We start from the raw sequence: 13698 nt of genomic DNA, 5'->3' as shown, positions 1-13698 counted from the left end.
ACCTCCTTTACTCTAAAGCCATCTTATTTTAAGCTTGCAAGCTATACTCCCTATACTCCGTGTCTGCTTTTTTATCTTCAAAGCAAAGATCACTTTCTAATATACTATATAAATTATTAATTTGGTTTATTGTCTGTCTCCTTCCACTAGAACATAAACTCCCTGAGGACAAAGATGTTGTCTTGTTCACTGCTGTATCACCAGGGCCTAGAACAATGGTAGGCATTCAAAACAATATTGGTCAACATTAAAGAAATGAAAGAATTTATGTTCCAATTATTTCAAATAATTTCCCTTCAGTTTCTAGCCTTGCTTCTGCCATCCCTAATTTTCATACTACTATGTTTGAAAAAGAAGTTCAGATGAAGAAAACCTGATTCACAGACTTGGCACATGTTTGTAAGAGTGGCATTATTGAAGTTTAGGGGAAAAAAGATGGGATATTTAGGAACATCTGACAAAGGTTAAAGATAGACATGGTCCTAAGTCAGCTGATTGGAAATGAAACCATTTTACCTTCTTTAGAGTGAGGACAAGTGTGTTTAAGGGAGCCAAGAGGGAGGATGATTCAAGGCTCTCAAATGCTGAATGAACACTTTCAGAATAGGAGTATGGAGAAGGGGGGGGGGGGGGGGGGAAGAGCTTGCCAAACCTACAGACATTTCCTGTGCATTTCAGAGAAAGAACAGTCAGGGAAGTGTGGCATTCAGCAATTTAGAAGCAAGTTAGAAATTCAGGACTTCATAATAAAAATGTCGCAGGGACCTGCCAAGCCAATTTACAATATAAAATAAACCAAGCTGAACTTACACAAGGAATGACTGAATAATGTTTATCCTGGGGAGAGGTCATATTCTTCATGTACACCCAAGACACACAGAGCAATCTAGATGCCTAGACAGATCTTCATGTTTCCTGTTTCATAAGGGGCTGCTGATAGAGGCTATGGTGACTTCTGGGGGCTTCCCAACCTGTCTATCTGTATGAACAGAAGGCAAAATCCACACATACGTCTAAGGATCTCTTGAAATCCTGGTGGGGGAGGGGGTGGTCAACAAAACCCTGAATTCTGCCCATATTTTGCCTCCATGAATAGAGAGTGCTGAATGGTTGCTGCAGATGTCTAATCCTAGTTAGGTCCTGACTTTGTCTCAACTTGAGCAAGTCATTTCGATAAAGTCCAAACCTAGTAAATGCCTTCCCTACCTAACCCTCTCTTGCCAGAGTCCTTTACTGGACACTCCAAAGGGGAAGGGTGACTGTTAAATTCTCTCATCTACAAAGCATAAGCTCCTAAGTATGCAGTTTCAGGGACTTGGGAAGGTACTACATCTAGAGCAAAAAGTCTCTAGAAGACTTTCTTTTAAAGATTACAGGTAAAACACCAAATGGCTGTCTACACATTTGTTTTTCAACATAAAGCTCTGAGTTTATAGAGATTTTTTTTCCCAGAAAATTACCTAGTCGTAGAAAAGTATTCAAAAGTAATTGCTTCAATGTTGTTGTTATTAGATGCCATCAAGTCGGCTCCGACTCATAGCTACCTTATGTATAATAGAATGAAACATTGCTTCGTCCTATGCCATCTTCATAATTGTTAGTATGTTTGAATCCATTGTTTCAGCTGTTGTGTCAATCCATCTCACTGAGGGTTCCCCATTTTTTCTGACCCTCTGCTTTACCAACCATGATGTCCTTTTCTAATGATTGGTCTTTCCTGATGATGGGTCCAAAGTAAGCAAGCTGAGTGAAATTTTAATCACACCAAAGCACAAGGTCTTTGAGGAAAAACAGGAATTAAGCAAATGCTGGAGTTACCCAAATTTTGCGAAGAATCAAATCTATTTGCCCTGAGAGGGATTTCTCAGAAGCAACACTGCCCACTTGTTTAAATATATAGAACTTTTAGCTAAAAAGAGTATTTGTCACAACAGTTAGCAAAAAAATAAAACAAAGCCAGTGATGCCATTTACCTCCTTTAGAGAACTTTTAGGGCTTTTTGTTTTGGGCTCTCCCATTTTCTTCCTTTTCTAGATATTTTCTGGACACAGTTACTGGGAAAGAAAGAAAAATGTGGCTTTTTGACATAGTTGTGAAGAAAACTTCCTCCCTTGATAAGGGCCCATGCTCCCTGGGTGCCACCCTTCCAGAGAATTCCGAGTCTTGGGCCCTCAGATGCTTGAATGGGAAGTAATGAGAGGGGAGCCACCCAGTGGGCTGCCCTTCCCCAGTGCCCCTCTGGCGTTCTCCACCAGCCCATTACGGGTCGCCTCTTCCCCTTTTCAGCTCTGCAGGGACACCCAGTTTCCTCCTTCTCCCTGAAGGTGCTCTATCCCACCGAGGCCTGGCCTTGGGAGCTCGAGAGCATCTCACATCCTGGCACTCTTCTCCCCAGGACTGGCTTTTCCTAATCTCCAAAGGCAAGGCCCTAACGGGTCTCCTGAGCACTAGCTGTCACCCACTCCTTCCCTCCCCTTCCTCCTTGGTCCTTCTCCACTAGTCAGAGAAGAATGTTTCTGCAGCTAAAAGCCTACTGTGTGCCAGGCACTGGAGCTGTGGCATTTTCTCAAATCTTATAGAATGTTTGTTCTGTCTCTTCCTCTCCATCCCAGCTTCCATCTCAGCCTTGAACAAAGGCATAAGAAAGCTTCTGATCACTGTGACTATAAATAACACTCAACACAGGTCATGACTATAGGGAAAACCTTTCACTTCCATAGCTTTTAAATTTTGAACCACGTAAATATTGCCTATTCAAAAATCAAAATTTAAAAACCACATTTGGGAGAGTGATCAAGAGGAGGGAGATAAGGAAGACTCTGACAAGAGGATGGAACTGCAGGACAAAGAACAGATCCTGAATGTCCAATTCTGAGTTCTCCCTTAGATTTCAAACCTGCATACATCTGGCACCAGTGCTCTAGTTTATTGATTACTACTCTAGTCACGGAAACCCTGGTGACAGTAGTTAAGCATTTTGCGCTAACCAAAAGGTTGGCAGTTCAAATCCACCAGGCGCTCCTTGGAAACTCTATGGGGCAGTTCTATTCTGTCCTATAGGGTTGCTAGGAGACGGAATCCACTCGACTGCAACAGGTTTGGTTTTTTTTTTTTTTTTTTTTTTTTGGTTTACTCTAGTCGTAAAAATACCAGGTTTCCCATACCAGCTGAGTTCATTCCCTAAGTCTTGTTTCCACATCCTCTGAAACTGGAGCTAAAAATTCTATTCCAATAATCCCCATGCATAGAAAAACAACGTCAGATCCCAGTGGAAAAAATTCTGCTCCTATTTTTAGTTCCTCTGAGATATCTATTGTATTTGTTTTATTTTTAAAAATCACTAAACTGAAGATTTCTCCCCATTTATTAACGCCACATTAACTGTTTCCTCTTTAAATTTTAAATACAAGTTTTGTGTTTTATTTCCCACCCCATTTCTTTTCTCCCCCCTTCTTTTATTTATTCATTTATTCAACTTAAATATATTGTGTATGTAGTAAGTTCCAGACAGTGTGCTGGGTATGGTGAAGCTACATTCTTGAATCAGAGGTTACCTCAGAAACTTAGTAACAAGGAGATTAGGTAGGTTTTAGATAAGCAGATATAAGAGTGTGGTGTGATTAATTACTTTTGTGTGTTGTGTTTCTAGCCATGGTCTTGTAACTCCCATCCAGGTGATTGTGTGATAGGGTAATTGTGGCCTACCAAGGGGATTGGTCAGTTTTGCCTTAAAAGAGAGCCAATTCCAGAGCAGAGGAGGAGCCTACCACCACCAAGGAAGGCGAGACCTGGCAGCAGGAGACGGTGTGGTGGGCTTCCCAGCCCATGAAGAGAGAAAGCTGAGCGCCTTTGGGCAGAGACTCAGGGCCAGGGAGAAGCGTGTCTGTGAGCACAGCTGGGGAGAGGCTGATGGAAGAACTATATCCTGAGTGTTCTTGAGCCTGAATTGTAACTGTTGCTTCCCTAATAAGCCCCATGGTTGTAAGTATGGTTTGTGAGTTCTGTGTGGCCAGTGTGTGGAAAGAACAAATGGTGTCAGAATTTGTAGAGATAACCAAGAGAGCAGGCTTGTCTGACCTCCATCTCATGGGAGTCAGCCTTGTGCTGCTGGTCTTGGTTCTCCTTCCCCCTTGTGAAGTTGGAGGAGGTCAAACACTGCCCCCATGCCATTTTTACGAAGAGCTAGTCCAGAAGGGACTGAGAGGGAAAAGGAAAAAAATACTCTAACGGAAAGAAAAGTGTGAGGTGAGGCTGGAAAGGGAGCAGCATTTTTGAAACAAAATGTAGCTGAATTTGGCTCTCTGGCCTACAAAGAAGAACAGCAGGAATAATGTCAGAAAGTTGGTTGGGGTCAGTTTGTGCTGGGCCTTGAATGCCAAGTTTAAGAGTTTAGATTTCATTCTGTAGTCACCCCTACCCATTGCCATTGAGTTGATTCCAACTTGTAGTGACCCTATAGGACAGAGTAGAACTGCCCCATAGGGTTTCCAAGGCTGTAATCATTACAGAAGCAGACTGTCACATCTTTCTCCCATAGAGCAGCTGGTGAGTTCAAACCACCCACCTTTTGCTTAGCAGCCTAGCACTTAACCACTGTGACACCAGGGTTCGTTCTGTAGGCAGCCAGGACCTATAAAAAGTTTTAAATGGAAGAACTGTATTATAGGAAGATTAACCTGACAGATACCAGTGCAGTGATGCTGGGCCCTGCTGATTAAGGGGTTAAGAGAACTCCTGCTACTCAAAGTAGACACAAGCCTTCACAGATGGCCAAGCACTTTCTCATGTATCATCTGGACTGACCTTCACAATTAGGACTAAGGGATACACCACTTCTCTAGGCACATGTAGGACAAAGAAACAGATAACTATTCATTGCCACAGGAACTCCCAGAAAACCAAGATAGGACACCACACCTTCTGTTTAAGAAATCCACAGGTGGACCATAGCTGCTGCTGCTGCTGTAGTCTCTGTAGTAATTGTGAATCTTAGAGCAAACATCAGGTTTCCCAGGTTGGCCTGGACTCCTGTTTATAGGTCACCTACTGATAGATATTTTTAAACTTTCAAAAACTTTGACCTATAATAAACATACATTTTTGTTAGGTTTGGTCGAGTTGGTTCTGACTCACAGTGACCCTATGTACAACAGGACGAAACACTACCCAGTCCTGTACCATCCTCACAGTTGCTGTTATGCTTGAGCCCACTGTTGCAACCCTGTGTCAGTCCATCTCGTTGAGGGTCTTCCTCTTTTTCACTTACCCTCTACTTTAGCAAGCATGATGCCCCTCTCCAGGAATTGGTCCCTCCCGATAACATGTCCAAAGTGTGTGAGACGAGGTCTTGGCATCCCTGCTTCTAAGGAGCATTCTGGCTGTACTCCTTCCGAGGCAGATTTGTTTGTTCTTCTTGCAGTCCATGGTATATACAATATTCTTCACCAACACCATAATTCAAAGACATCAATTCTTCTTCGGTCTTCCTTATTCATTGTCCAGCTTTCTCATGCTTAAGAGATGATTGAAAAGATCATGGCTTGGGTCAGGCACACCTTAGTCCTTAAAGTGACATCTTTGCTTTTTAACACCTTAAAGAGGTCTTTTGCAGCAGATTTGCCCAATGCAATATGTCATTTGATTTCTTGACTGCTGCTTCCATGGGCGTTGATTATGGATCCAAGTAAAATGAAATCCTTTACAACTTTGATCTTTTCTCTGTGTATCATGATGTTGCTTATTGGTCCAGTTGTGAGGATTTTTGTTCTCTCTATGTTGAGGTGTAATCCATATGTAGGCTGTAGACTTTGATCTTCATCAGTAAGTGCTTCAAGTCCTCTGTGCTTTCAACAAACAAAGTTGTGTTATCTGCGTATCACAGGTTGTTAATGAGTCTTCCACCAATCCTGATGCCATATTCTTCTTCATATAGTCCAGTTTCTTGAATTATTTGATCAGCATACAGATTGAATTAGTATGGTGAAAGGATACAACCCTGACGCACAACCTACCTGACTTCAAACCACATACTATCCCCTTGTTCTATTCGAATGACTGCCTCTTGGTTTATGTACAGGTTCCTCATGAATACAGTTAAGTGTTCTGGAATTCCCAAATGCCTCTGCACAGTTAACCAAACACAGGTAAACATCTTTCTGGTATTCTCTGCTTTCAGCAAAATCTGTCTGACATCAGCAATGATATCCCTTGTTCCATGTCCTCTTCTGAATCCGGCTTGAATTTCCGGCAGTTCCCTGTCGATGTACTGCTGCAACTGCTTTTGAATGATCTTCAGCAAAAAAAAAAAATTAACTGTACAGTAATATTGGTATCTTTTAATATGCCTCAACAAGGGTTCACAAAATATATTTAACCGAGATCTTCCTTTATCAAAAAAATATAATCCCTTCACAAAATAGAATAAGTAGCTGTTAGGGGAGCTGCATTTAAAAATGTATGTGTACTTACATATAAATAAATTGCCTGAGCTGAAAATGTGTTCAGATGCTAATCAGGCAATTTTTCTATAAATTAACTACCTAATTAGTGCACCTCTTAAAATGTATCTTCTAAGCAGTCTTAAGCATTTAGGTGAAACTTTCTCCTTGCAAGAGATGAAGAAGCATATATTTTCCAAAATAACAATTATCTTCATCCCTGTAACTTGGTTCTGATCACACGTTGTTGCAACAGAGATTTCTGGAAACATCTGTAGGAGCTTGGAGGATTTATAGGGGTAAGAGTTTCCATTACAAAAAGAAAGCTAGAGCATCTGACTTTTCCTATAGATGTTATTAGAAAGCACTGTAACAGTGATGTTTGTGATTCTGCCGTAAAAATCTTCAACATCGTTTATCAACCAGCATTGTTTTTGTTTTTGTTCCGACCAGAAGATTTGAATATCCTGACAGACTAATTTCAAGGATTAGGATGCAATCCAGGCAGTTTAGAGAAGTGGGTTTGATCAACACTGGCATCTACTATTATTCAGGGCAGTTCCAACATTTTCTCTCTCTTCAGCAAAATTTTACTTGTGTGTAATATTAACGATATAGTTCAACATCCGCATTCTGTTGGATCACCCTTCTTTGGAATGGGTACAAATATGGATTTCTTCCAGTCGATTGGCCAGATTACTGCTTCCAGATTTCTTGGCATAGACAAGTGAGCACCTCCAGCGCTGCATCCATTTGTTGAAACATCTCAATTGGTATTCCATCAATTCCTGGAGCCTTGATTTTTGCCAATGCCTTCAGTGCAGCTTGGACTTCTTCCTTCAGTACCATTGGTTCTTGATCACATGCTACCTCCTGAAATGGTTGAACGTCAACCTATTCTTTTTGGTACAGTAACTCTGTGTATTCCTTCCATCTTCTTTTGATGCTTCCTGCGTTGTTTAATGTTTTCCCTGTAGAATCCTTCAATATTGCAACTCAAAGCTTCATTTTTTTCTTCAGTTCTTTCAGCTTGAGAAATGCCAAGCATGTTCTTCCCTTTTTGTTTTCTAATTCCAGGTCTTTGCATATTTCCTTATAATACTTTACTTTGTCTTCTTGAGCCACCCTGTGAAAACTTCTGTTCAGCTCTTTTACTTCATCATTTCAAGATACATAAAAATGCATACATGCACAGTATAATAGTTGACCATATAATGCATCATCCCAAACAGAACCCTTTGAGAGTGAAAAAGGGTACTATTAATAATTAAGCCAGGGAAGAGGCCCCAGATAAGTAAAGCATTACCGAAGAAAAAGAACAAAGCGGGAGGCCTCATGCTACCTGATTTTAGAACCTATTATACCACCAAGATAGTCAAAACAGCCTAGTACTGGTACAACAACAGATACATAGACCACTGGAACAGAATTGAGAATCCAGATGTAAATCCATCCACCTATGAGCAGCTGATATTTGACAAAGGGCCAAAGTCCATTAACTGGGGAAAAGACAGTCTCTTTAACAAATGATGCTAGCATAACTGGATATCCATCTGCAAAAAACTGAAACAAGACCCATACCTTACACCATGCACAAGGACTAACTCAAAATGGATCAAAGACCTAAATATAAAATCTAAAACGATAAAGATCATGGAAGAAAAAATAGGGACAACACTAGGAGTCCTAATACATGGCATAAACAGAATACAAACCATTAATAACAATGCACAAACACCAGAAGAGAAACTAGATAAATGGGAGCTCCTAAAAATCAAACACTTATGCTCATCAAAAGACTTCACCAAGAGTCAAAAGACAACCTACAGACTGAGAAAACATTTTTGGCTACGAGGTATCTGATTAGCATCTAATCTCTAAAATCTACAAGATACCCGGAAAACCTCAACAACAAAAAGACAACCCAATTAAGAAATGGGCAAAGGATATGAACAGGCACTTCACCAAAGAAGACATTCAGGTGACTAACAGACACATGAGGAAATGCTCACGATCATTACCCATTAGAAAAATGCAAATCAAAATTACAATGAGATACCATCTCACCCCATCAAGGCTAGCATTAATCCAAAAAACACAAAATAATAAAATGTTGGAGAGGTTGTGGAGAGACTGGAACACTTATACACTGTTAGTGCGAATATAAAATGGTACATCCACTTTGGAAATCCATTTGGCACTTCCTTAAAAAGCTAGAAATAGAAGTACCATACGATTCAGCAATCCTGCTCCTTGGAATATATCCTAGAGAAATAAGAGCCATCACACGAGTAGATATATGCACACCCATGTTCACTGCAGCACTGTTCACAGTAGCAAAAAAGATGGAAATAACCTAGGTGCCCATCAACAGACAAATGGATAAACAAATTATGGTATATTCGCATAATGGCATACTATGCAATGATAAAGAAGCATGATGAAGCCGTGAAACATCTTATAACATGGAGGAATCTGGAAGGCATTATGCTGAGTGAATTTAGTCAGTCCCAGAAGGACAAATACTGTATAAGATCACTATTATAAGAACTCAAGAAAAGATTTAAACAGAGAAGAAAACATTCTTCGATGGTTACAAGGGTGGGAAGGGAGGGAGAGGCGTATTCATTAACTAGATAGTAGACAACAATTAGGTGAAGGGCAGGACAACACACAGTACAGGGGAAGTCAGCACAACTGGACTAAACCAAAAGCTAAGAAGTTTCCTGAATACAACAAAACACTTCAAGGAACAGAGTAGCAGAGGCAGGGGTGTGAGGACCATGGTTTCAGGGGACATCTAGGTCAATTGGCATAACAAAGTTTATTAAGACAATGTTCTGCATCCCACTTTGGTTGGTGGTGTCTGGGGTCTTAAAAGATAGTGAGTGGCCATCTAAGATGCATCAATTGGTCCCAACCCACCTGGAGCAAAGGAGAACAAAGAACACCAAAGACACAAGGAAAATACTAGCCCAAGAGACAGAAAGGGCCACATAAACCAAAGACTCCATCAGCCTGAGACCAGAAGAACTCGATGGTGCCTGGCTACCCCCAATGACCACCCTGACAGGGAACACAACAGAGAGTCCCTGACGGAGCAGGAGAAAAGTGGGGTGCAGAACTAAAATTCTAGCAAAAAGACCAGACTTAATGGTTTGACACTGGAGGCACCCCGGAAGACATGGCCCCTGGACTCTCTGTTGGCCCAGAGCTGAAACCATTCCTGAGGCCAACTCTTCAGACAAAGATTAGACGGGACTATGGGACATAAAGTGATACTCAGGAGGAGTGTGCTTCTTAGCTCAAGTAGATACATGAGACTAAATGGGTGGCTCCTGTCCGGAGGCGAGATGAGAAGGCAGAGAGGGTCAGGAGCTGGTTGAATGGACAGGGAAAATCTGAGGTGGAAAGGAGGAGTGTGCTGACACAGTACAGGGAGAGCAACTAGGGCATAGCAATGTGTGTATAAACTGACCTGAATTGTAAACTTTCACTTCAAGCACAATTTAAAATAATAATAATAATAATTAAGCCAGGACACCAAGCTTAAATAAGCACAGTCCCAGGCAAAGATTATGTTCACTTTATCATAATTTATGATAAATGGAACCACCCCCTCATCAACAACCCCCCATATAGTCCTTCTAGATCACACCCCTCTCCCTCTACTCTGTATTTAGGCACTATTCTTTTATAGTAATCATTTCCCTTTTTAATTGCTATATTTTTAAATTTAGAAATTCCCTAACTATCCCAGGAGAGCAAGGACAAACCATGTAACAGTACAGGAGTCAAAGACCTAGTTCCAGTCTTGGTTCTAACACTTACTAGACTGTAACCCTGCTGTGCACATCATTTAAACATAGTCAGCCTCAGTTTTCTCTTCTACAAATTTAGAAAAATCAGCATTGTGAGGGAGGTGTAAAGGAGTTATTTTCAGTAAAGAAACAACTTAGGATATTTGGCATGGTTTATATCCACAAAAGCAGTGACTCTTCCTCACTACTGTGAGAAACCACCATTTTTAAAGGGTTGCATCAGCTTCATGGGCTCCTGCAGCCTTATTTAAAAGCAAAAATAAAAGTATGTTCTTCACAGAATTTCCTTAGTTAGATTCAGCTGAAAGGAATAATAAGGTTAATAAGAAAGAGAAAGAAGAACAGTTAATAAAAGATTAACTACTAGGCCTAGAAGCTACCCAAGGCCTTCTGCACCTGCTGTGCAAACCTTTCCTCCCTGGCATCCTGACATTTGAGGGCTTTGCTTCCAGAGGATGTTCATTCAATATTCACAAAGATAATTATGTGATGGAAGCTTGTCAACTCTGGCAACAGAGAATAAACTGTCCAGCCCGCCTGACCTAACACAATTAGGCTCTGAGTTATATGTCAAATTACCATAAGCATCTCCAGCACTCTTTGGTTCCCTCCTGTGTGCATTGCTGCAAAGTTCCACGTGCCCTTCTTGGCTACTGCTTGTAATGAATTAAATATAGAAGTCAGAGGCATAGATTAGGCGTAGACCTGCCATTATTTGATCTACAATGGAAAAAAACCTCACTTGTAACTTTGATGAAATTGTGCTAACTCTAGCCCTAAATCAGGAGACACAAACTCAAAGCTTAAAGGGGCCAATGAAGTTGGCTGGGTAGGAAGCTAGGGACAGTGACAAACTGTCCAAAGGGCCATGCCCTGCCTAAAGGGAAAGCCATTACTCAGTTCTGGACACCACAGCTGTGCAGAAGTGCAGGCCTAGTGTTGCCAGCATTTCCAGAAATTCATACTTTATGTGAATCTTCCAATTTATAAATGCAGGCAACTAATTAAAACAATTTTATAAATAGTGTGACCTCCACAGGATCTGGACCATACATCTGTTTCTAAACCTGGAAGAGAACCGAGTATACCAAGTTCAGCCCCCTCATTTACAGATGGGGAAAGTGAATCCCAAAGAGGACAAATGTAATTTATAGCAATAAATGCACACATCCAAAAGGAAGAAAGGGCCAAAATCAAAACATTAACCCTACAACTCAAACAAACAGACAGCAGCAAAAGAAGCCCTCAGGCACCAGAAGAAAGCAAATAATAAAAATTACAGCAGAATTAAATGAAATAGAAAATGATTGAAAGAGTTAACAAGACCAAGAGCTGGTTCTTTGAAAAGATCAACAAAATTGATAAACCACTGGCCAAAATGACAAAAGAAAAACAGGAGAGGAAGCAAATAACCTGAATAAGAAATGAGATGGGTGATATCACAACAGACCCAACTGAAATTAAAAGAATCGTAACAGAATACTATGAAAAATTGCACCCTGGCAAATTTGAAAACCTCTAGGAAATGGACAAATTTCTAGAAACACACTACCTACCTAAACTAACACAACAGAGGTAGAACAACTAAATAAACCTATAACAAAAGAAGAGATTGAAAAGGTAGTAAAAAAAACTCCAAACAAAAAAAAGCCCTGTGCCTGATGGTTTCACTGGAGAATTGTACCAAACCTTCAGAGTAGAGTTAACGCCACTACTACTAAAGGTATTTCAGAGCATAGAAAAGGATGGAATACTCCCAGACTCATTCTATGAAGCCAGCATAACCCTGTTACCAAAACTAGGTAAAGATACCACAAAAAAAATTACAGGCAATATCCCTCATGAACATAGTCGCAAAAATCCTCAACAAAATTCCAGCCAATAGAATTCAACAACATATCAAAAAAATAATTCCCCATGACCAAGTGGGATTCATACCAGGTATGCAGGGATGGTTCAACATTAGAAAAACAATCAGTGTAATCCATCACATAAATAAAACCAAAGAGGACAAATGATTTTCCTACGGACAAATAACTAGTTCGGCAGCCAAGTCACTCCAGAAAGATTACCTGTTTTCTGTCTCCTGCTTCACTCTTCATTCCTCCAATGAGAAGGTTAATGGCTTTAGGTCTAGTCAAAAAGTTAGCAGAACCAAGTATGGCTTGCACTGGGGCTGGAACGTCATCAATTTGCCATTCTTCTTTGTTAATGCCTCTGGCTTTTGAACAATGTATATGAGACAGTGTGGTATTATATGAGGCAATGGAGTGGTATTAGGGCAGGACATTTTTGTTCCCAATTGACTTTCCCCTCACCTGGAGCATAGCACGGCAGCATGGCCCTGCTACATGAAAGGAGGGGCTAGTGTGTTCCCATTGGGGAAGGGGATTGGTACCGTTGTCAGTCCAAGACAAGCAAGGCTCACACAGCAGGAGAAGATTAAGTACAAAACTTACATTCACATAACACTCCCATTAACCTCAGTGCGAACTGTGCTTACAGGAATCGCAGAATCAGCAGTTGAATAGAGACTGGAATGAAGCAGTAAAGCTCAAGCCATAAGTTATTATTAGGATTATACAATTCCAGCTTCACTTTTGCAAAAGAGTTCATTTTTAATGCAGTGAGACCTCCCTCTACTGACTCTTAGGGCAGGGTCTACAAAAGGACCCTTGTTAGGATCCAAATAGTGGTGCGGGGTTGAAGAAACTTGGCAGATCACAGAAGTTAGGACAGGTGCCAACAAAGTGTAGAAAACAGGCTCAGTTATTTTTCTCCTGTTGGCCCACAGGGCTCATAATATTGTTAGCAATCAGTGCCTAGGGCAGTGCCTGGCACATAGTAAGTACTTAATAAATATTTAGTGAATGAATGAAAGAAGGGATGGATAGGTTCACATTCCTTGCCAGATTAGTTAAATTTCCAACCTAATAAGGCAGGATTAGTAACTTTCTTGGCTGCTTCCTTGGAGCCATCCAAGGAAAGGCCAAGAATCAACCAAAGGAGCAGGTTCTGCTGCTGTCTTGGCACAGAGCCATGCCCTTTTCAGCTATGCATGGCTCAGGGTGGGGGGCACCTATTCAGGCTAGTGCAGGCCTCCCCCAGTAGGTAAATGGAAAGTCTCTGCAGGGTGCCATGATTTTTTAATGAATCCTTCTCCTATGATAATGAAGGACTGAAAATATTGCGTTTGATACAATAGTCAACTAAGAGAAAATCTGATCCTTAAATTCTTTAAGTCCAGTATCTTTTGAAAAAAGTTTGTGGCTAGTGAAGAATTAGGCCCATGTTTCTGTGACTCTGCTGTTAGTAAGAATAATGTTTAAATGTATAAAATGATTGGATAAGGTTAACAATTGTAGAATCTAGGTAGTACGTATGAGTATTAGTTCCTAGATGGCACAGTTAAGTGCTTCACTACTAACCAAAAGGTTAGC

This window comes from Trichechus manatus, unplaced genomic scaffold, assembly GCF_000243295.1.
Source record: "Trichechus manatus latirostris isolate Lorelei unplaced genomic scaffold, TriManLat1.0 scaffold00007, whole genome shotgun sequence".
Lineage (NCBI taxonomy): Eukaryota > Metazoa > Chordata > Mammalia > Sirenia > Trichechidae > Trichechus > Trichechus manatus.
Note: the sequence above shows the minus strand (reverse complement) of the source record.